At 41.0% G+C, this 22,069-nt stretch overlaps 1 protein-coding gene and 1 long non-coding RNA gene across 2 annotated transcripts in view; one reads left to right on the top strand and one right to left on the bottom strand.

The window, feature by feature from the left end:
- Positions 1–10,964, bottom strand: part of SPOPL (speckle type BTB/POZ protein like) — a 33,627-nt gene extending 22,663 nt beyond the window's left edge. Inside the window, exon 1 of the mRNA XM_021398454.1 lies at positions 10,809–10,964. The gene's annotated coding sequence lies outside the window, so the exon portion shown is untranslated. The remainder of the gene's footprint in view (positions 1–10,808) is intronic.
- On the top strand, positions 11,156–20,703 carry LOC110399548. The gene is made up of 4 exons (XR_002439271.1): positions 11,156–12,481; positions 16,098–16,177; positions 19,022–19,103; positions 19,697–20,703. It is a non-coding gene; the product is annotated as an uncharacterized LOC110399548 (long non-coding RNA).

Raw genomic sequence — 22,069 nt, 5'->3', positions numbered from 1 at the left:
AAGAAAGCTCTAGAAAAATATCAGTAGAGGATTTCTCTAATCCCTCAATAATAAATCCACAAAACACTTCAAAACTCACTTGAAAAATTGTCTTAAGCATTTAACACGATCTTTTGCCAGCTCTCACAAGTAACAGTGGGAGCTCAGTGTAAGTACTGTGCCCTAATATTTCTTTCATCAGAGTAGTTGTAGTAGTAACATGTGCTTGTGTGCACCTGTTGCACAAGTAGCGACAACAGCAATGTTTTATCTTTCTATTTCAATAAAGTATTAGCCAACAAATTACTGGCAGAACTGGACAGACAAACTGCTTTCCACAGGGCATCCAACAGACGCTAGAATTCTACCCTGCCTGCCAGAACCTAACCACAGATCAGTTCACCAAACAAATTGATGACTCCATCTCCTGGTGGAAAGCACACTGTGAGCTGGAAGGGCAATCCTTCCCTGGCTCTTCTTTGCTATTCCTTCTGGCAAAGGTTTCGGCCTCCAGGACCAAAGCACTTCCCTCCCCGGCTGCATTTTGGCATATGACAAGACTTCAGCACTCAGCGCATGATAGAGCTGAGCACGAGCTGGTCAGGGACAGTATGAGCTTCTTCTCAAGTCCTGTCCAGTGACCGAAGAACAATGCAACATTTAACAGGAAAGTCACGGTGCACTCCCAAACCACCATGGGACAGAGTTTCCACAATGCCCCACAAAGAGGCCAAGGAGCCTGCTCTGCCAGAAACAAATATCTCTAGCCAAACTACTTCAAGCATTCAATAGCTAACAGAAATTAGAGTTACTTTCTGTCTCAGAGTGACCAACATTAGGATTATTTAGCAATCACTAAGGAAAGTCTAATAAATGAGCATGCCAACAAATCCCACATCCATCTCTTGAATGTTTTATTTGAATGGCCAGTCTTTCCTGTGAGAGGCTGAACTTCTCAAGGAATGCAAAGCTGTGATGAACTTCCCCCCCTTTGGAAATACTGATATTTCATCATTGACTGATTTAAAAAAAAAAAAAGCAAACACCCTACTTTCTGAAGGTTAGCTGCTGAATAACACAATGTTCCTCCAACGTTTTATTCCAAGTAAATAGGTAGTTCAGAATCCGCATATAATTTGTCTACTCCTACCACCAAAATTGTGCGGTTTTCTTGTTTTTATTTAATTTAAGGTGGCAAGTCTTCTAATCAATAAAATCAGCTTCCAGAAACCCATTCAAAAATCATAGAATGGTTTGGGTTGGAAGGGACCTTTAAGGTCATCTAGTTCCAACCCCCTGCTATAGGCAGGGACACCTCCCTCTAGACCAGGCTGCTCACAGCCCCTTCCAGCCTGGCCTTGAATGCTTCCAGGGAGGGGGCATCCACAACCTCCCTGGGCAACTTGGTCAGCGTCTCACCACCCTCACGGTAAAGAATTTCTTTCTAATATCTAATCTAAATAAACCTGCTCTAGCTACAGAGATACTACTTTCAGTTTAATTTGAGGAAATATCACCAGTGAATAAGGAGTTCCTAGGATTCATTTTTCAAGAGACACTTTTTCAATTTGAAGGGAAATCCATGGGAACATATCAAATTGCATTAACATTCACTCTAGCAGTACTTGGGTAAGAGAAAATACAAACCCGGACTCAAAGGTGGAAGAAACAGAAATGAACCAAAGCGGAACAGTCACATCTGAAGGGAAAGACTTTTTAAGGCCCCAGACGAAGTACTGTTTGAATTTCCATCTGATTCCCTGGTCTGATGCTCCAGACGACTCTCACAATTCTATCAACTTAAAAACCAAAGGATGCGGCCACCTGGCCAGGTATATCAGGGTTACAACTGATAGAGCCATGCTCCCTCCAGCTCGGTGCATAAGTACTGGTGTAAGAACCTCGATCAGCTGGGTAGAGGCTTATCCCAGTGAGGCATGGAACTCCTGGAGCTGCTTCGCTGGCTTGAACACCACTCAAATCCACAAGAAACATCTTCCTCTCCAGATCTCAGAGACTTAAAAGTATCATTCAGTGGAAGAGAGAATATATATTTTTTTTTTCCTGTGTAAGAGTTGTACTTGTAAGCTGATTATGCTTAGGAAAATTCATAAGACATTAGAAGTAGAAAGAAAACTTGGTAAAAGACAGAATTGTTCTTAATTGGCAGGATTTGCAATTCCTCACGATTGAGCATTATAAAAGATTGCTACATATTTCCTATACAGCTAACTGTACTGTATAACCAAATTTTCTGCTGGATGATACACAGCACAATAACAGACACTTGAAGGATCTATTTAGCTTAGGCAGTTTTCCAATTTATTCAGTGTCATCATTTACGTCTCTGAAAATAGACTCAGGATATACCTAGAAGATTATTTAAATATAGTGTTTAATATTTATTGAATCTAATCTCTATCACTGCTGCATTTGAGTGCACAGAATTTCTAATACTTAGCTGCAGGTTTTTTGATATACATACATATATACACACACACGTTAATGTGTATGTACGCATTTATATATTCCCACCTCCTTCACATCGAAGCTGTCAATGGAGCATATACTAGATCTTACGTTGTTTGTAGCAATTCTAACACACAAGTTTCCTTTTCAGGGCAAGCAGAAGGGAACAGCAGCTGGGTTACACACAGAGAAACCCTATGGAGACTTACTGAAGAAGTGCAAGGTCTTAACAGTTAGAAGGAAGAGGGTTTATAGAACACAATACTAGAAATGCTTACTTTAAGCATGTATTTACTCACAAATCACACAAGCCTAAACCAGCTTAGGGGCATGAATCACAAGCTCTAGCTGCTTTGGTGTAAGGTCTCACCACCACCATCCACCAGTACCCACACCATGAGCTGACCGGTAACTCCAGAGAGAAAAACCAGTGCCCTGGCCAGGCTTGTGACAGCTGAGAAACCACATATACATCCCCCTGCTACCCTATGCCAGGGACACTCAACTCCAGCAAAGAAAGAGGACAGACAGCTGGGGTCAGAAACATCTTAAAATAGCCTCAGCTGAGACATCAGAGTTTAAAAGCACATCCTCGAGGTGGCTACAGCAGAAGCCCCAGCAAGGCGAAACCGAGCACATGCAACACACACAGCTCCGCTAGAGGATGGTTTTGCAACTGTGAATGACAGTACTGAAGACGGCAGTTCAAATTTCACAGGATTATACTATTAGTTGTAAAAACTAAAGCTGAGTAGGTGTCACTTACAGGCTTTGCCTCTGAAGTTTCTTTCTCTGCTTAAGCTTCTGAAATATACAGATGATTTTCCTTCAGCCACAAGGAAACAGTACCCAGCAGAGTTTGAACTCTGTCTAGTTTACATCAGCCAAGCTTATAAATAAAAATCCCTCAGCATTAGTCTTGCGTTACTGTTCCACAATATAGGAAACCAACAGTGTTCCATATTAGATAACCTAGACTATTCCCTGCAGGACTCATCTATACGTTTCCCTGGAGAAGAAATGCAAAAATGTTTCTTACAGCACTTCAGTTTCATTTTAGTCTAGTTTTATGGCATCCAAAATACTGGCATTTCCACCACTCCTCCTCTCGGGAAGGTATTCTATTCCAATAATCTACTGCTGTCACTTTTTCCCCCCATGGTATACAGCCAAAGAGATCTTTCTCCTTTAGTTTCACTCCATTTCTCTTACTTAAATCACCGGCACGTGAAAGCACATTAAAAGAAGAATTACTATTTTTTCCAGATACCTCAGTTAGACGCAATCAAGAATTTACCAAATTGAATGCAGTAACCTCGATTTTCTTTCTTGGATAACAAAAGCAGCCTCCTTTGGAAGATTTAGTTCGTTAAGGGTCAAGGATGGGGAGGGTGTCTTTTTTTCGATTAAGTGGATGAGCACAAAGCATTGTACTCCACACTTTGGAGACAGGTGCTTTCATTTGCTACAGAGGAGTTGTACAGAGCAACAGCAGCCTAACGCTCTGCTCACTAACCTCTGCAGATTGTTACTACCTGGAAAATTCACACCGAGATACTAACAATTGCTTTCAGTAGCCAAAAGCTTATGCTTACAAATGTTATCAGATGGGGTTTTTGATCATTCACTTCCCTGTTACCTATCGCAGCAAAAAGCGAACAGATCTGCATACACAGCTGTACCGCGGAAATGCTCGAAGAGGCACAGCTCATCTCATACCAAAGCAGTCACAAAGAATATTACGTTCTGTGGAAAGAGCAACAACTTACATTTATATGCTAGGAAACTGAACAAAAAACCCCAACACGTTGACTTCCAAACACCAAAAGAAAATTCTGTCAGAGAACTAGACTGCACTTGATGCTAGCTCACCTAAACAGCCTCGAAATAGAATTAATTTCAGCGGACTGGCTATCAGAAGTCACCCACAGCATCTGATTAGGCAGCACCACAGCAAAGGCAGGCAGCTCAAGAGGAGAGATGCACATTCACTTGCCCTGGTGACTACGAAGTAGAAATCTCTGAAAGCATAGCAGTGTGGACACATCTGGTGAAAGACATCATTACCAACAGAACTTGAAACAGTCTGAGACAGATGTCAACATGATCACACAGCTAAAAAAATCCTACAAGTTCTTAACCTGTGGAGGCTGGTTCCCAAAGCTCAAATACAAGTACACAATCTTCCCTACTCAGCTGTTTCAGAAACAACCTGATTAATTGCTGTTTCGCAAAGCAGCATTCACTTTTTCTTTTCCCTCACAAGGGTTATTTCTTTAAAAGTTGCTAGAATTTTCCTACAGCTTTCAATTTCCATTGAGCCATTTGCAGCCTCACAAGAAATGACCACTTAACAACAACTGCTCGGGCTTTACAACACTGAGCCCCATGGCTTCTCCAGCTGCAGGCCACTTATCTAGGGCTGAGGGAAAGGAAGCAGGGGACAGCCCAGATCAGTCTCTCCTGCTAGAGAACCCTCCCCCCAGAAGGCTAAAACATCATCTGCTCAATTGAAGAAAATCTCTGCAAGATATTTGAGGATTAGAACTGAAGCCTAGGACTACATTCAGAGCAATAGGAAAAACGCTGTCTTGCAAAAAGCCCTAGTGACTGAAGTGTGAATACATTAGATCTTACTCACCCCTTGCTAAGCAGGATGTTTGCTCGCTTTTTTTCACCTCCTCACACCATCATTTGTTCCCCTACACAGATTGTTTTCCTGATGGTTAAAAGCAGCAATAAGGCACACAACAAAGGCTGCTTCAGAGCCGCTGGGGTGGCGGGGCTTATCCGGGCATGGTGAAGCAGATCTCAGTTTGACAAGAGCAACTGGGACGACAAAAGGCAGCAAGTTCAATCAGATCAAGCTTGCTCACTTATCGAAAACATCTTCAGCTGCCTTTGCGAAGCTGCTGTGGGAAACATGCTCATTCAGAACGCTGCTAACTACCACTGCGGCCAGCTGCACTGCTGGAGGCATGGCTTCTGGCCAGCAGGCTGCCGACCTGGACACAATGGCCCTCTAACTCACCTGAAGTCAAATCCCCCTTCTTGCTCGACTCTCACCCTCGAACAGCTGGGCCTAAGAAGGCCTCCACAAGTCTCAACAAGTCGGTTTGCTTCCATCTTCACAAAGGCTGGAAGCAAAGCTGCCTTCTGCCTATCCACGCCTGAGGTAACCCCACCCTGAGTCACCCAAACAGGCCTCCTCAACCACCCAGCAACTCCACAAAACTGCTTTCACAGAAAAGGAAAACACGGCATTTGCTACCAGGAGATCAAGAAGTCAGCTAAGATCAACATAGACACCTTGCAAATAGACACATTTTGCCATAAACATTACAAGAGCTTCTCCGGGACGTTACAGTATAAATATTTGCCGTACCTCTTTTCTCAGGTCAACCACATGCCCAGCGCTTTTGGATTTTTAATTTAAAAAAAATAATAATTACACAAATGGTATCAACCATTCCAACATAAAGATTCTTCCTTTTTAACACCAGAAGTTCATTTCCTACATGCACAGAACTACCAAAGCCTACACTGGCAGATTCTGCACAGATCAAAACTAGGTTACACTCAATCTATTCCTCTGAAACCACATACACCAAACACACCACCAGCCCTAACAGTAAGCTCACATCAACTTCAATGCTCACTACAGCAGTGTGCTTGCTATGCATCAACCCACAATTACCCAAAGAAGCTAAGTAGAGATTTCAGATAATTTGGTTTCTGGTCTAACATTTGATTGATACCACTTCAGTTTTGGAAGTCTTTAAATGAGTTAATGCAGTGCAAACAGAAGTTTCTGACTGCATAGGAAAAAAACACCTAAAATTAGGTGTTTTTAGATTAGATGACAATATAAATGTAGTTGTATGCAATTAACTGCTGGAATTATCTTCCCACACATCAGAGACATGACATGAGTTGGAAGGACTATATTTTGTCCTCTTTCACAAGAACAGTTATTCAGTTTGATATGTAAGTCTCAGTGTGGCCAGTAAACATGATGCTCACTAAAAGCAGTTAAAGATGTTTAATGTTATATTACTCCAGCCCAGAAGTTAAGGCAAACTATATTAAGCACTTGTTTGTTAAATTCATTACAAAACAGTTCTACTGATTTTTATCTCCAAGAGTTTCGATTACAAACAATTGACTGAAAATAAACCTAGTTACCAAAGAATCCATCTGTTTGGTGCTACTTTCTTCAGTTTTAAAAGAGAACTGTTTTGTTGCTGAGGTAATGTCTACAGATGAAGCAATTCAGAGCCTTACTGTGTTAAACGCTGTGGACAGTCAACAAGTCCTTGCTCCAAAGAATTTTAAGAAATCATTAGCTAATACGAATCATTGCACCCATACACTAAGTGCTCAAAACAACAAATGACTCTTATTCCAAATGCTTTTCAACTGAAAGCAGTGGGTTTTTGTTTTTGTTTTTTTTTTTAATAATATTGCAAGCGATCATCCTTCAGAGGCTACAGGCAATGCTAATGGAGAAAACAGATCCGTCAATTAGAAACTGAATACAAATAAAGCAAGCCAGGAATAAAACTGCTGGGAAATGTAGTTTTCCAAAGAAGAAGTCAACATGGAACAGAGAATCAGAAAGTATGACACCAGAGGAGAAAGTTACAGCAGCTATTCCTCAGGCCAGAAAGAGTTGTTTCTACATGAAATTTCAGCTGTTCAGGAAGCAACAGCTGAGTTTAAGGCAACTAACCTCAAACCCTTCAACACCCAAACATAATTAATTTCCCAAACATTTAATACACAACAGAACAAGGCATTTCAAATAAATCAAGTGCAAGTTATTGCTTCCCCCCGATTCCCTTCATCTCCATTTGTAGCCTTGCATACCAACTGACTTGCAAGTGACTTGACCAACTGGTATGAGAGCTCCTGGGAGGGGATAAGCATTAAAGCAGCAGTCAGGAAGAAGGAAAAGAGAAAGCCTGGCTCCCAAGTTTCATCCAGAGATCCTCTCCACAGCACAACACAGGCTGGTACAACAAGATGTTCCAACCCCGCGAACTTTGGAAGTTTCCCAACTGCTGGAGACATTCCCTCCACAAGCAGCACTGCCTTAGCCAGGAGCTACTCTAACGCATTCTCCCTGGCACACAATTACTTTTTCATTCTATAAAGCAGCAAGTTTAAATGACATGTCAAATGATAAATTCAAGTTTGAGTTACTCAAGAAGGTAGGTCACAATATAGTGCAGAGAGCAAACATGACTGCCATGAAAGTGGATGGGACTTAACACCAACTGTTCAATATTGAACCCACAAAGTACCACTAATTAAAGGCCAAGCAGTTGTGTATTCTAAAGCAATCATATAGCAAGAGAACAGATCAAACCTGAGCTTCAAATGCTGCTTACTAGCTAAGCAAGCTAAAGCTTTTTACCGAGATACATTCCCAGAAAGTATATCATGATTTTGCAAGTGTTCATAAAACCTGCCAGCTTTATTCTGTATATTTAGCAATGAAATCAAGGAAGAGCACATTAGATATTTCTATTGCTAAAAAAAAAAAAAGAGGATAAAAGTATCTAAGTATGTACAAGAGCCTCTTCTATAAAGACTCACCAGAGAAAACTTCTTCCCTGCTCACCTAGCATTCACCTTTACGCAAAGTCCACTTAACATCATTTAATTTATCTTTAACATCTGAACAAGCAGCATGGAAAAGAAGACAGCTTTTTTCCACTGAAGCAACTGGCAGATTCTCCGACTGTGAAGCAGGACAACATACTAAATTTGGTTTGTGTCACTTTTGTTGAGGACTTCCACAGAAAGAAAGAGAGTAATAACCAATGAAGAACAGCAAACGTAACATTTTTCACAAAAAATGATAAATGGCTTTTGGGAGATGCAAGGTAGCATCACAAGTAAGTAACTCAGGTAATTCAGGGAATACGTATGTGTGATCTCTCTAGATTATTCCATGCTAATGAGTCTGTGAAAGAGCAGGAGTATCTCACTTTCTGTTACATTTCCTAAATGCTTCATGCAAACACTGGTAAAAGAACATTGAGAGATACAAGGAATCTCTTTGCAAGCATGCAGACAAAGAACATATAAAAACCTTTATAACCGACAAACAATAAATTTAAACCCGGTTACCAAAACCACAGAGGCGAGCTATTAAACAAGTAAAACAGTATCATGAAAGTTGAGGGCTTTTTCACTCAAGTTTGTTCCAATACTGAACACAGTCCTGCCAAAGTTCAGCCAAACCACACAGGTTGAACAGCTAAAAGCATGACGAAAACTGAAGCCTTTTTACACCACAATACACGCACTATATAACATAGTACACATGCTACTTAAAGCCACTGAACAATGGCAAGGGGCCACCCTCTCTCAGAAACTATGATAAGAAAACTGCCATTATGAACCTTCCTCCCCACCTCACATAGCTGCACCAGTTCTCTCCTTAATTAATCAAGCACAAACTACACAGAGATTTCCTCTTTTCATTTGAAGGTAGGGTTCCAGTGAAATTCCTTTTGGGATGGGTGGGACAAAGAGCCATATGGAAACAGACTGGGAAGTTTCTCAAGAAACCAAAGCAGAAAAAGAAATCTGTTGTGAATACATCGGTACTTTAAAGAGGGAGGAAAGAACCACAAGCAGTGATATGGAAACCTCTTGAAAAGCCATCTCTGACAGGATGAAGCAGAACTGTATCGCAACCTCAAGCCAGGAACAACAGTACCAAAATATCAGATAACCAGTAAGGCAAGGGTCTCCTACTTTACCCTCAAAAACAGGGAATGGAAGACATGACCAAACAGAGTGTTTTGTTATTGGGTTTTACTTCCTCTTCAGCATGAAGATCCCTGCAGAGTTAGGAGAGGGCTGCATGTCCCTCCAACTTCACTGCAATAATGGACTTCCAAAACCATGCAATTCACACAAGTTGATATATCAGTGTATTGTTACACTACCCCATCATTGACTGTGCAGCCCATTAGCTGATTTGGTGCTTCCTTAACCACCTCCACCAACTGCGATTCCCAAGAAGACAAAGTACTTTAGTGCATGTAGTGACTTAAAAAGACATGTAGGAGAGAATGACACGACACTGACGTTTTTCACAGTATTCTGTGCCCATAAAATCTTCAAGTATCAGGTTGATACTCTAATTAAAAGCAATCATCTCATTTTGACTTTACCTCTCTAGAGCAAATAGCCAATTAGGGAAGGTACAGAGGGCACACGCTGGAAATCCTTCACAAGCATCCAGGTTTGTCCCAGTTATACATGCCAGAAGGACCAGGTAGAGAAACCAAGTAAAATACTTCACGGTATTTTAAAGTACTTTTACTTTACAGATACAGCAAGGATTGGTAACAGTATGCCTTTATAAAGGGATTTTTTTTTTTTTTACTTCCAGAAATAAAAATTTCAGTAGAAACTGAAAAATGAAGAAATTTGGTGGTGTTTGTCCCAAAGCAGTGAAACAAAGCACCTGAGCAGCCATACAAAGAGCTCAGCTCCAGCACTGCTGTGGCACCAACTCCCAACCATATGGAATAGCTATCAAAATAATGCGTTCTGCAGAACTGATAAGAACAAGGAACGACCCAGCTGGAGTCCCACAGCGCTTCCTGGCAGGAGGCTGGAAACAATCCTTTTTGTTCAAACGCTATTTCTGCACCTCCTAACACTGTGTCAGAAGTTAAGGACATCTTCCTGAAGCGCAGCCACCTTTTTAATTGCACAACTGTGCCTGCTACGCTGCGGCTGAGGGCTGAGCGCCGCAGGAGCGCTGTGCTGTTTTGTTTCAGTTCTGCCTCCTCGTTTCCCTCCTCTGCTCCTCTTACGCTCAGCGTCCAGATGATGCACTGATTCACCGGAGCCCGGCGGATTTCAGAAGATGACATCACCAGGTGAAACCCAGCCCCGCTCATCCGCACTTCCTGCCCATGTGTAAGACGGGGCACGCCGCACCGCCGGGTCAACCTTCGCTGTTATTCATCTGCACAAGTTTTTCAGCACCCCAACCCCAGCTGTTGCTGCAAGACGGGAACTTCCCGGCAGGACGGCTTCGCACCGCACGCCGGGAGGGGGCCCGCATTCACGCCACAACCTCACGCACGGATCCCATAGGTGCACACACAAAGCCAGCACGGGGCGCTCCGCGGGGCCGGACCGGAGCCCCTCTTCCCCGCACCGCCCCGGGGAGGCCCCGCTGCGGCGGAGGGGCCGCTCCTTCAGGCCCGCAGGCCGCTGCCCCGGGGCAGGGGGACGGGCCCGCCCCTCCACAGCCCGGGCTGCGCAACAAAGGCCTCCCCTCCTCTCGCCGCCCCGCTCCCTCCCGACGCTGAGACGCTACGTACCGGAGCGCGGCGCTGGCTGGGAGGCGCGGCGGCTCTCATAGCGCCGGGGCGGGGGAAGGCGTGCCGGTCACCGACGGCCGGCGGCGGGCGGAAGCGGCGAGGCCGGGCGGGAGCGGAGCCGCATCGCTGCCCGCACCGAACCGCGCCGCGCCGAGCTCACCGCCGGTACTGCTCCCGTACAGCCCCGCCGCTGGCCGCTGCTCCTGCCCCGCTGCCGCCGCACTTCCGGGCAGGGAGGGGTCACGCGGCGCCGCGCCGCTTCCATCCGGGTCCTCGCGCGACGCCACGCCCCTCCCCCTCCATTTCCCCCCCCGCGGTGCGCGGGGCGGAGCGCGAGGCGGCCGTTGGGACGGGGTGGCGGGAGCGGTGGTGTTGCTGTGTGAAGTGCAGGGGTGAGGGGACGCGCTGCAGCTGCCGTGGAGCCCAAGGGGCCGTGGTGTGAAGCAGCTTCCCATTCACTGTCCCTGCTCGCTGCGCGGCACGCTTGGAGCTTCCCAGGACGTTTTTTTGTCAGTTTGTTTGTTTCCACTTGAAGTTCACCTGAAAATTACACTCGTTAGGCTACCAGGCGTTAGCAGCTGATCCAGCCAGCCCTGCTAGCTGCGCCGGGTTGCAGCCTGATGCCGAGCTCTCAGCAACACCTCGGTCACACACGCATCGCTGCGTGCTGACACAGCCCTCGCCTTCCTGTCCCTCAGCTCAGCTCCTGACACGGCTGCTTTAATTAATTCCCTCCCGCTCACTCGCAGCACCCAGCAGTTGCACGAGGAGCTGTTTGCCACAGTCTCGGTGGAATAGATTGCTCCAAGTCATTGGCATATCTTTCTAATTGCTCGTAAACATAAAGGGAAGTTAGAATCGTAAATGCCACATGCAGTGCCGCAAACGAATGTCTGCTATGGGCACAGCTACGATTCGCTGACACCTCGATTCCCTCCCTTGAGAATGAGTGCTAAAATACGTTTGCACTGTGCGGCGTGAGGACACCCAAGCCAGCACGGTCTCCAGATCAATACAACTGCATTAGTGAGGCACATGGCTCTGATAATTCATCCTGCAGAAGAAAGCTGTGCTGGTGAGGCCCTGCTGCTTCTGGGATTAGTAGTTCCCTCAGAACTATTTCAAGAAGACGTCCAACATGGCGCTGTGTTTTTGGATGGATCAGCATTTTTGATTGATCGGGGTCTTCTTCATATCAGTCCTTGTAGGAAGTAGTTCCAGAGCCACAGTGAGGGCTTATTCCATTTAGCTGGAGAGGACATTCTGAGGAGGACTAGGCCAGTATCTTTTGTAAAGCTCGCTATGAAGAGAACACGACTTACCTTTCTGTGAGACACGAGCAGAACAGACTGCCAGCCGTGGTTCTTGCTGTGAGCTGAGGAGTTCGGTGCTTGGGGCATCTGCCACGAAGGAGAAGTAAAACAGGTCCGCTCTTTCAGAAGACAGAATGAGGTCTGCTTTACTAGAAATCAAGGCTGCCTTCCTGCTTCTAACTGAAATGCCTGTATGGGGATCTTAAGATTTAGCACATCGGAAAAGCAGTGGGCTAAGATATTTTTGTAGGTAGTAACTAACTACCATCTCCCTCAAATCTCACTTTAGAGAAAGTCTGCAAGGGTGGATCATTAACAGAACCTGTGAAGAACGCATGCATATTTGTCAGCAGACAAAAAGTGAGATTACAGCTCAGAAGTTTTTTGGCTGCCACCAATGCATACATCCATTGGCCTACAAACTTCTTTTGCTCGCCCTCAGATATTCTTTTGTGTGGGCAAATGCCACAGATGGGCGTGTAAATGGTTGCCAAGTGAAGCAGCTAGCACTTTCCAGATCTGAGTCTCCCGTAGGTCTTAGAGAAACTGAATTTATTTTCCTGTACTTTTTTTTTTTTTTCAGCAACTGCTTGGTCCTATTCCCTGTTATTCGCGTTTTCATATCCTAAATTTGTTTCTCCTCTCTGCCAAATTAGAGTGCACCACGCAGTACCAGCCTCTTGCATCACCTTAAGGTGAAATACTGTCAAGTCTGAACGCATCATTATTTGCATTTTAGCAGCACTTAGTAGGTCAATTGAGATAAGTGGCCGTTTATGCCAGACGTTTTACAAAACATATGAGACAAAAGGAGAGTTTAAATTCTAATTACAAAGGACATAAAATGGTAGATAAGACGGAATGAAATGATCAACTACACTTACAAAACAAAGATTCCAGCAGAGACCAGAGGGAAAACTAAACTTTTCTGGATCCAGAGTGAATGCCCTAGCTTGAACTTTCCCAAATCAGGCAGGAGGCTCCGCAGGAATATATGCATACAGTATACACTTATTTCTGGCAGAAATTCTAGTTTTGTTTGTTTGTTTTAACTACTATCATCTTTATCAAAGCTTTTCAGGGAAAGGTGTCGTGTTATTTTACTGCCTATAAAGAGGTAATAGCCAAAAAGAAGAAAAACAGCTCTGTAGATGTTCTTTCTTCTCATCTTCCACTGGGGCAGTGCGATATTTCCACTGCACTGAGGTGCTGCCATCCTTCTCTGTGAAGTTCTTGTATTCCTCTGTGGACGTTTTCTTGAGGGTGGACTTTTTTAATCACCATGCCTAGCAATTCTTAACAGAATCATTTTATTTAAGAATGCTCCTACAAGGAATAAGGAAGCACTTTGTTTGGAGATGTGAAGTGCTGTGATGTGGGCAGACAATAGAAACTTTTGTCTTTCCAGGGTAATCAAGTTTCAGGCTGTTGGGACTTTCACCTTAGACAAACCCTTCAGCATAACGACCCTGTCTGCCTGTGCAATTTGAAATAGACAATGTAGTCCAAGTTACTGACCAGATTTCCTCACCCTTGTTGTGTGATTTGAGGTGGACTGTATGAATGTGCTGTACACGATGATGTCAACGCTGAGAGTGTTTTAAACAGACTTTTCGGTGGTAGGCGTCTGAGCAGGCCCACAGATTTAAGGGAAGAAGTTGCATATGTAAAGATGCATTTCAGTGATTTGCAAGTTGAAGTTACAAGTGGAAGTAATTCTCTACTCAATAGGTAACGGCATTTCAATAGTGAAATTATGCATTCTCATTTCTCATTCATTATAAAACTCTCTGAGATCTCTTTGGTGAAAGGAAGCATTTAACACACACATGCAAACACGTTGTTTTCCAGATTGAACGCAAGATTAAATCACTAAAATCAGCTTTCCGAGTGAAAGTCAAAACACGAGTAGTAATTTTGTCTAATTTCTTAAGCAAATTAATCATTTTTATTAACTGATACTAGAAACATCAATGGGAGGCAACTCATGATACTGTTAGTGTCACATGCTTTCTGTTTTACTTTCATATCTGTAGTCCAAATGAAGAAACTTTCTGAGGGAATCATTATAAATCTGTAATATATTTTTGTTCTACCCTATTTATTTTTAAAAGAACAACATTTCAAAAATACTGCCAAGGTGTATGTTTGGTTTTGCATTAAATAAATTCGAAGCCTTCTTTGGCTGATATGAGTCCCAATTTTATGCTCAGTTTTAAAAGGGTATAAAATTTTATCAAAGAAGTTCTTTAGTCTTTTTATAACGTAGCAATTCAAATTTGAATTGCTTTTTGGAATTAGAAATTCCAGGGTATTAAGGCATTCGTTACCAACTTACATTGACTTTACCACCTTACCTTCTTTGTATATTTTGCCTCTAGGTATTCTTTGTAAAACGGAAAATAATCTTATTAAGCTGCAACAAACAACTAATTTCTTACATGTTAGTGAAACAGCTCTAAAATTAATCAGTAACATTTCAACAAAATGGTCCTTCACTTGAAAAGGTCAAAGTGTTGAAACCGGCACTCTTCACTGGAAAACATATTCTATCTTTGGTAGAAAGGTTTTAGCAAGCATGCAATTTCTTCTGAGGGAGATTATCGAATAGACAGCTGCTATTCCACTGACTATCATGAAGAGCCTAACAGTGTTGGTGCGTCAGATTTAAGTCTCAGTTTTTCCCTGTTCAGGTGAGAGTTTTGATCTCCTGTCTTTTACATCACAGATAAGACTTTAACTGCCAAGCTACTGGCTGATAGGAAGTAGGAATTTTACCCATTCTTCCCTGCTTATACTATGTTAAATAAACATTAATTTTAGTAGAAACTTGAACTTGGGGCTTCTAAGCTTTGCCTGAGCTCAGCAGCTGCTCTGTGTGTGCTTCCCTTTCTTCTTGCATTAAAAACAAACACATCAAAGATTTTCATCCAAAATGTGAAACAGGAAATCACTGAGTTTTGCTTTGTTCAGATTTCTTTAGAAATATAGTTTCCCAGGTTGTAACTTGGAAACTAAATACGGTCCTGGATGCGGTAGAATTTTTATAACATTCTCAAGTGGGAAAGATGATAAGAGTTTTTGTTGAATTTTATAGAAGCCTTGCTAAAGGATGAGAAAGCCTCCTTTAATTTTTCTTTTTTTTTTTTTTTTTTGCAAATCAGCATTCCTCTCCCAAAGAAAAGTGCAATCAAAATCTATACTTTTAAATGTAATACGGAAACTTTCTTCCTGCTCTCCTGCTCTCTGAAATGAACACAGAAAAGACCATACACTTTGACACTTCTTATACTGAAAAAAAAAACAATAAATAGCAAATTTTGCAAATTTGTGGCTTATATTCATGAATTTGATAGTGAACCCAAGTGCATAGTAACTATTAAAATGCCTTTAAAAGTAACTTTCAAAGAGAGAAGCATGTGTGAAGATCTGCATTTTGTATAGTCCCCAAACATCATCATTTAGAAACGCAAATGAACTTAAAATCTGAGCATAATTCATTTGGCTCTATTTGTATTCACAAATAGATTCACAGAAGATTCAATAGATTCTTCACTGGATCACTTTGCTAAGTCACATTTAGAGAGGAAAAAACTACACCTAATTTCAGAATGTAAGGAAGACAAGTTGTTTTGAACTCTATTACTTTTTTGAGATTTCTGTGGTATTGCCTCTTGAAACTGCCTCCTGCTTTGTATCTGATAAAATCCTTAATTGTACTCCTCATAAGAGTGCTTTTCAATATCAATATTCCCAAAGTCTCTACAGCTCCATGCCAGGGCTTGGCTCAGTTGTCTCTATTCATAGTAAAAGCCCAATACTTCTTTTAATTTAGTATTTTAGGACTGAGCTCTTCTGTAATGTTTTGAAAAACAAATATTTGTAGCATGGAGCGGTAAATATGTTGCATATAATAATGACTAAAATAAATGTGGACTGTCATTTCAGTAAATGTCTGTTTTTGTATACAAAACAGGTAGCTGCATCTCCAAGAAATACTGAAGATTTGTATGGCATAGGAATCACTTCATTATGAGCAGAAGCAAGTCTTGAATAGTAAGGAAAAAGAAATTAAAACACATTTTGGATTTATATGAAGGATACCAATAAAAATGCTGAATACAAAGTTGAGAACACAGAACATTGTGATTTCTAATAGGATTGTGCTTGACACAACATTTTAAAGTAGCAAACTTTTTCATTTTAAGATAAATCAGTGTTTTGTTATCCATTTTTATTTACCTTGGTGCTTATTTAGACTTAACAACTTTTTACGTAACAGTGCTCGCTCTAAGTTCTGTAGTTCTCATTAGCACAGATTTTGCACAGCTGATGATTTCATCTAGTTCAGTCCTCCTTGCTGACGAGCGTTTTGTCTCAAGACATCATGATTCATAAACTTCCTTTTGCTCTGGGATTTGAGAGACCAGCATGGGAGTATCCTATTCCTACAGCAAAAGCTCAGATGAATAATGTAGTATGAGTAAAATGTATCAGTCAGTGATGGAGATATTCTGTATGTATAGGTAGCTTAGAACTGCTAGAAAGGAAAAGGTAGATTGAAGCAGATAATAGTCTTCTGAGCCAGATTTTGTATGATATAGGAAACGTAGTGATAAAACAGTCATTTTGCAGTACTGTAATTGGATACAAACATCATTTGAGATTTTATCTTTCCACTGCTTTACCAAATTTACATAAGACAAATGCTAGTTGGTGAAGAGCATTATACATTCACATTATGCTCTGAGAAGTTTAGGATTCCACTGCTATCAAAATGTAAAAGTCACTTTTAAAAAAAAATTTCTATTGACACCATTGATTTGGAAAATGTGAGATCTGCAGTAATTATTCATCGTGACAGCATATTTGCATGCAGATTTCATTCTATACCTATTTGTATTAATTAAAGAATAATTTTGAATAGTTCTCCCATATGTATTTTAAAAGACCAATTTTCTCACAACTCAAAGTTGATTTGTTTAATTTCTTTTGTCTTCTTTTTTTGCACCTCCACCATTTTACTTGAAATAATTGAAGCTCAGAATCTGATATTTTCATATATCTGTTTTATACCCGAGTATCTCTGTTGGTTCAGTAATGATCACATCCTAAAAGCAGGAGCTGACCATGGAACAATTGCAACACAGTGTATTTAAGTTCAGAACAAATAAATAATAGTTCCCTAGTGTGTTCTGATGTTAAAGACCAGATAAATAACAGAATGGACAGAGTTCTTGCACTTCACTAGCTGTATAATTAAGAACTGGAATGTAATATATCTTCTTGAGTTTCGGTTTTTCAAGATGTATTTACAGGCGTGTGAGGTAGTTAAAAAAAAGCTGAAGGTGTTCATCTTGGATGACTACCTTGAACTGCCTTTGAGTGCCACCATACACTTGAAGTGTGTTACCTCAAATTCTCAGCAGTCAGATGAAATTCTAAAAAATATCCTCTGAGAACGCAGTCGGAGTTTGGATTTGTCATCTAAAACATCTGTTCTGTTCTATGAGTTTTAAGGTAACAAAAGATGACAGCAGCATATCCTCAAAATGAATAGATTCAAAGGAAGTCATGATCTCATAAACACAGAATAGCTTGAGGCTATCCAAGGTTCTCTGAGTCATATTTCCTTAATGATAATTTTAAGGTCACTGCTGAATATGATCAGTTTATTTTGAGAGACAAGAAATAAATCAGAAGCCATACCTGGCAAGAAAGAAACAGAGATCAATTGGCACAATACATAACTTGAGCTCAGTTAATCAAAATGCCTTTTGAAATACTTTTGATTTGTAGCTTTGGTATTCTGTTGTTCTAGAAATCTGTTTTAATTTTTCATCCTGCACTCTGTGAAGGAGTCTATGAATTCCATAATGTCTGGATAGAGAACAGTTTGGTTTTAGTACTTTGATCAGTCTTTGTTGACAGAGTAAGCTTTATCAACCATTACTGAGATTAATTTTTCCTATGTATTATCATCAGTCTGTCTTCTCTAAAACCTATTTTGAGTGCCTGTATGTAAGTAGTTAATTTGCATCAACGGGGAAAAAAAAAAAAGGTCAAAATACACTGGAGAAAAACTTCATACCTGCATTTTTAAAGAGAACATGCCTGTCAGCTGTGCTGAAAACAGTTTATGGTGGCATGTCAGTCAATTACTGATTTATGCAATTTGGGATCTGACATGGAACATCACCCTCTGAAGAATTCCGACCACTGGTTTTCTAGACATTAGATCCTTTATAAACTCATGGTATGCCATCCTTACCCTTGTAAGCTCAAAACTTCAGTCCAAGGAAAAGCTGTTAATGTCCAGCCCTGAAGTTAACAGAGTTAACTCTGCTTTTAATTCATTTGTTCTGTCTGCTTCAGGTAAACTGAGTTTCAAAATATCTAACAAAAGCTCATTCTAGGCAAACTTTAAATAATTACCCATTTTAAGACTAGTTTTCATTAGTTAATCCCAGCTATTAACAGCGCAACCTCTTTTCCAGGGAAGGGAAAGAATTCCGTTGGATGTGCAAGCTGTTTATTTCAGTTAAGCCTTTCACTTACTTCCCAGAATTCCTCAACTACTCAAGTGCACAGAATTGAATAGGCCTTTTCTCGTAACTGTGCACCTTGTCTCTAATGCTTTTACTGGGGCTTGAATGTTTGATTTTTCTCCATCTAGATGAACAATCACAAACTTAAAAGCAACTAGTTCATAGGAGCTCCCCATCAGCATGAGATATATTTTCTTGTAAAACCTGTGGATAGAGAGATGTTTCTGTTGGCTTGTGTAAAAAGATAAGGCTACCAACTTTTTAAAAACAAATATTGACAATTGTTTTGCACTCTTTATCAGAGTATTTCAATTATTTTATGGTCATTACTCTTGTTCTTCTTTCTGTGCAGTGAGTAATGGAGTACAGATAGGCAACAGGACCTTCAGAAAAAGTACACAAGAGCAGAAGCTTAGGCAAACACATTTGTACAGGTAAGGAGTGGCCCAGATGACTTGGCCCCAGAACTCCAGAGTACAGAGCTGCAAGAATTGTTTCCAAGAGCAGTTAGAGTCAATAATGAAAACAAAAATTCAGTGCTGCTGTTAGTACAACATTTTAGTTCATAGCAGAATTGCAATTATATGACAATGGCATGCTGGTTAATAAGACCTTAATTAGGTCTTCTTTGACCCAGTGCAGTCTTAGAAGTGGGGGGACCATTTTATGTGCTATTGCAGACCTTTGTGTCTTGCCTGAAATAAAGCTAATTGAGAATGGCATTAATGCCAGCAATGAAGATGAGGCTTGGGCTGAACATTAACAATAGTTGAAGAGCTTCAGCATTTAGGATTTTGAAATTTTAAATAAGGAGTCTTCTTTGGAAGTAGTAAGTCGGATAGCACATGTCTGAGAAGCATAAATGGCAAGGAAGAAGCAGATGGATAAGATGTCACAAATCTATATGCATGTGACTCAGACATTTGCCATAGTTCTAGGATTCCTGTTCTTCTAGGATAAAGAACAATTTGATTATAAATCTTGAGCTGTTAATATTCAGCACTCCTTAGATGGAATTTCATGTCAGTGAACAGATTCATGGCACCTACAAAATGTCAGAAAAAGCGACTAACAAGATGGTAATGCAACACCTACAGACAGCCCATCTGCTCACCTAGGTATCCAGGCCAAAAAGAACTTGGGCAACATCAAAAACAAGAATTAAGTCTTCCCATAAACTTGCCTGATCATGAAAACTGTGATAAGAAAATGAAGACAAAGTTGGGATTTTCTGTTTTCTTTTTGTATTTTCCCATTGGGAAGCAAAGACAGAAAATGACTGACACTGTTACAGGGAATAACTCTTGAAATACTGGAATGGTAATAAGTGCCTGATGAGAATAAAGACCTGAGGCAGAATGAGGCTGTTCAGTGGGAAGGATCAAAACAGCAGTGGCCATTAACGCCGAACAAATACAAAAGTTCAAGCTAAAGGAACCTGGAAACAGAGTAGTCAGACACCATACGAGAAAGCAGACATTGTGGTTCAACATATCCGCAAGAGGAAGAAAAATGTTTAGCCTGAAAATATTGCTGAGAGTTGCGTGGACAAAGTATCCCAGTGTTTGTTCTCTAAAGAAAATGAAAGTTGAAGTACTTACAATCACATACAGCGACTACAAATGAAAGAAGAACCGACAGTGTGTGACAAGATTCTCTCCAGTGTTCTCCATGGGCACATTTAATATCCAGAAAAAGCTGACTGCTGCTTTTGCCACTCTGCTCTTAGACCGGTGGCCAGCTGGGTTCTGCTCGCTGGCAGAGCTGCAATTTTACTCCAGCATCACTGATACTCAACTGTATTTGAAAGGAGATAGGTGACTCTGAGAAGAGAACTTTAGCTTTTTGAGACCGGTGGATAATTACTGGCTTTCAAAACATTCTTCGCAAGAAGATGTATTGTTGACTGAATTTTTTAACAAGTGGCACAGAAGAGCCCTGCCTTCCAGGAAATCTACCTCTCGAAACAGCTGAGTAAGGATCTCAGATGAGCCAACAGATTGACTCATCGTAGAAATGTTTTGCTTTTTTTTCCTGAATAAAGTTACATAATTTCCTTTTCTTTTTAATTTTAAAATGACCCCTAAAATATTTCCTAATGAAAAGTCAAAACCAAACATTTGTGTAATGTAGAAACAGAATTTTTCCTCTGTTCCCAAACAGGTTAACTTCTCACATTACCTGCCTTTTTTTCAGACATGCCTAGACAAAATTTGACATAAAATCACTAACTTTGGTTTTGTTCAGCGTTTTGGTAGATAGTGAGTATTTGGCCAAGGGAATCAGGAAAAGTGCCACAATAATGAAAAATGTGCCTTGATAGTGAGAAGAGGATGGAACTTACCGCTCTGGAATAAGGAAAGGACTCCACTTTCCACATGAGAGAGCCACGACAAAGCCTGTGTTGTATAAGCTGTTTAGGAGAACCTGAGAGCTTTTAAGTCCTCTGTTTTTAAAAATTTATGAAAACAAAACTCTCTCTGAATGACTGTTACTTTCACACTTCATAGTTTTACAAACCCTGGTCTTTGATCTAACAAAATCTCACAAGTGTCACAATTATAAAAGTAGAATGACAAACATTCAAACTGAGAGGATGTAAAGTGTTCTCAGTTCTGTAAACTCAATATAAACTTGAAGCAAAGAAGATGGCACATGTTTCCTCACTTGAAGAACTTCACCCAGAGTCTTCTTTCAGGGACAGCTTGAAAAAACAAATTGTACTGTAGTTTTGCAATCTGTCACAGTAGAGGACAGCTTCTCAGCTGCAGATGCCTTCAAATGAATCATATATCATTTTATCTGAGAATTTATAAACCTTTCTAGTTCAGTTCGTTTTTTTTTCTTTCTCAATATAGGAAACACTCCATCCAGCTCTAATCCAGTACATACTACAAAAACAGCCATACAAATCCAAACCAAGTGTTGGAGCACCCTATAATTTTGTATATTCTTTTTTTTCCTTATTTTCTCTTCAAAATTAAAATGTCACAATAGAGCGAAGTGAAGAAGCATCTGTTATTTAATGGGAGCTCCAGGCTGAGCATGATGGCCTGTACTTAGTGAAGCTGAAATCCAGGCTTAGTGGATGTCATTAATATCAAACTACAGTACAGCTGAGAGGCTATTGTCTCTCTCTTGAGAAGAGAGAATATGAATAAGACCCTATGCAATAGGTTAGTTTTAAGGTTCATGAAAACTCTGCCAACCTCAGATTTGAAATATGTTAATTCAACCTTGGAGTTTTCCCTGTTTATGAGAAATCTGCCTCAGTGCACAACAGCTGATAGAATCTGGTCATGCTCTGGCACAATGCACACAAAATTCAAGAAGAACACAGAATTTCCTGATCTAGTGGTACAGTACAAACATAACTTCCTCGGTGGCTGCGTATTCACTA

Source organism: Numida meleagris, chromosome 5 (genome assembly GCF_002078875.1).
Source record: "Numida meleagris isolate 19003 breed g44 Domestic line chromosome 5, NumMel1.0, whole genome shotgun sequence".
Taxonomy (NCBI): domain Eukaryota; kingdom Metazoa; phylum Chordata; class Aves; order Galliformes; family Numididae; genus Numida; species Numida meleagris.
This window is presented reverse-complemented; position numbering and strand designations above follow the sequence as displayed.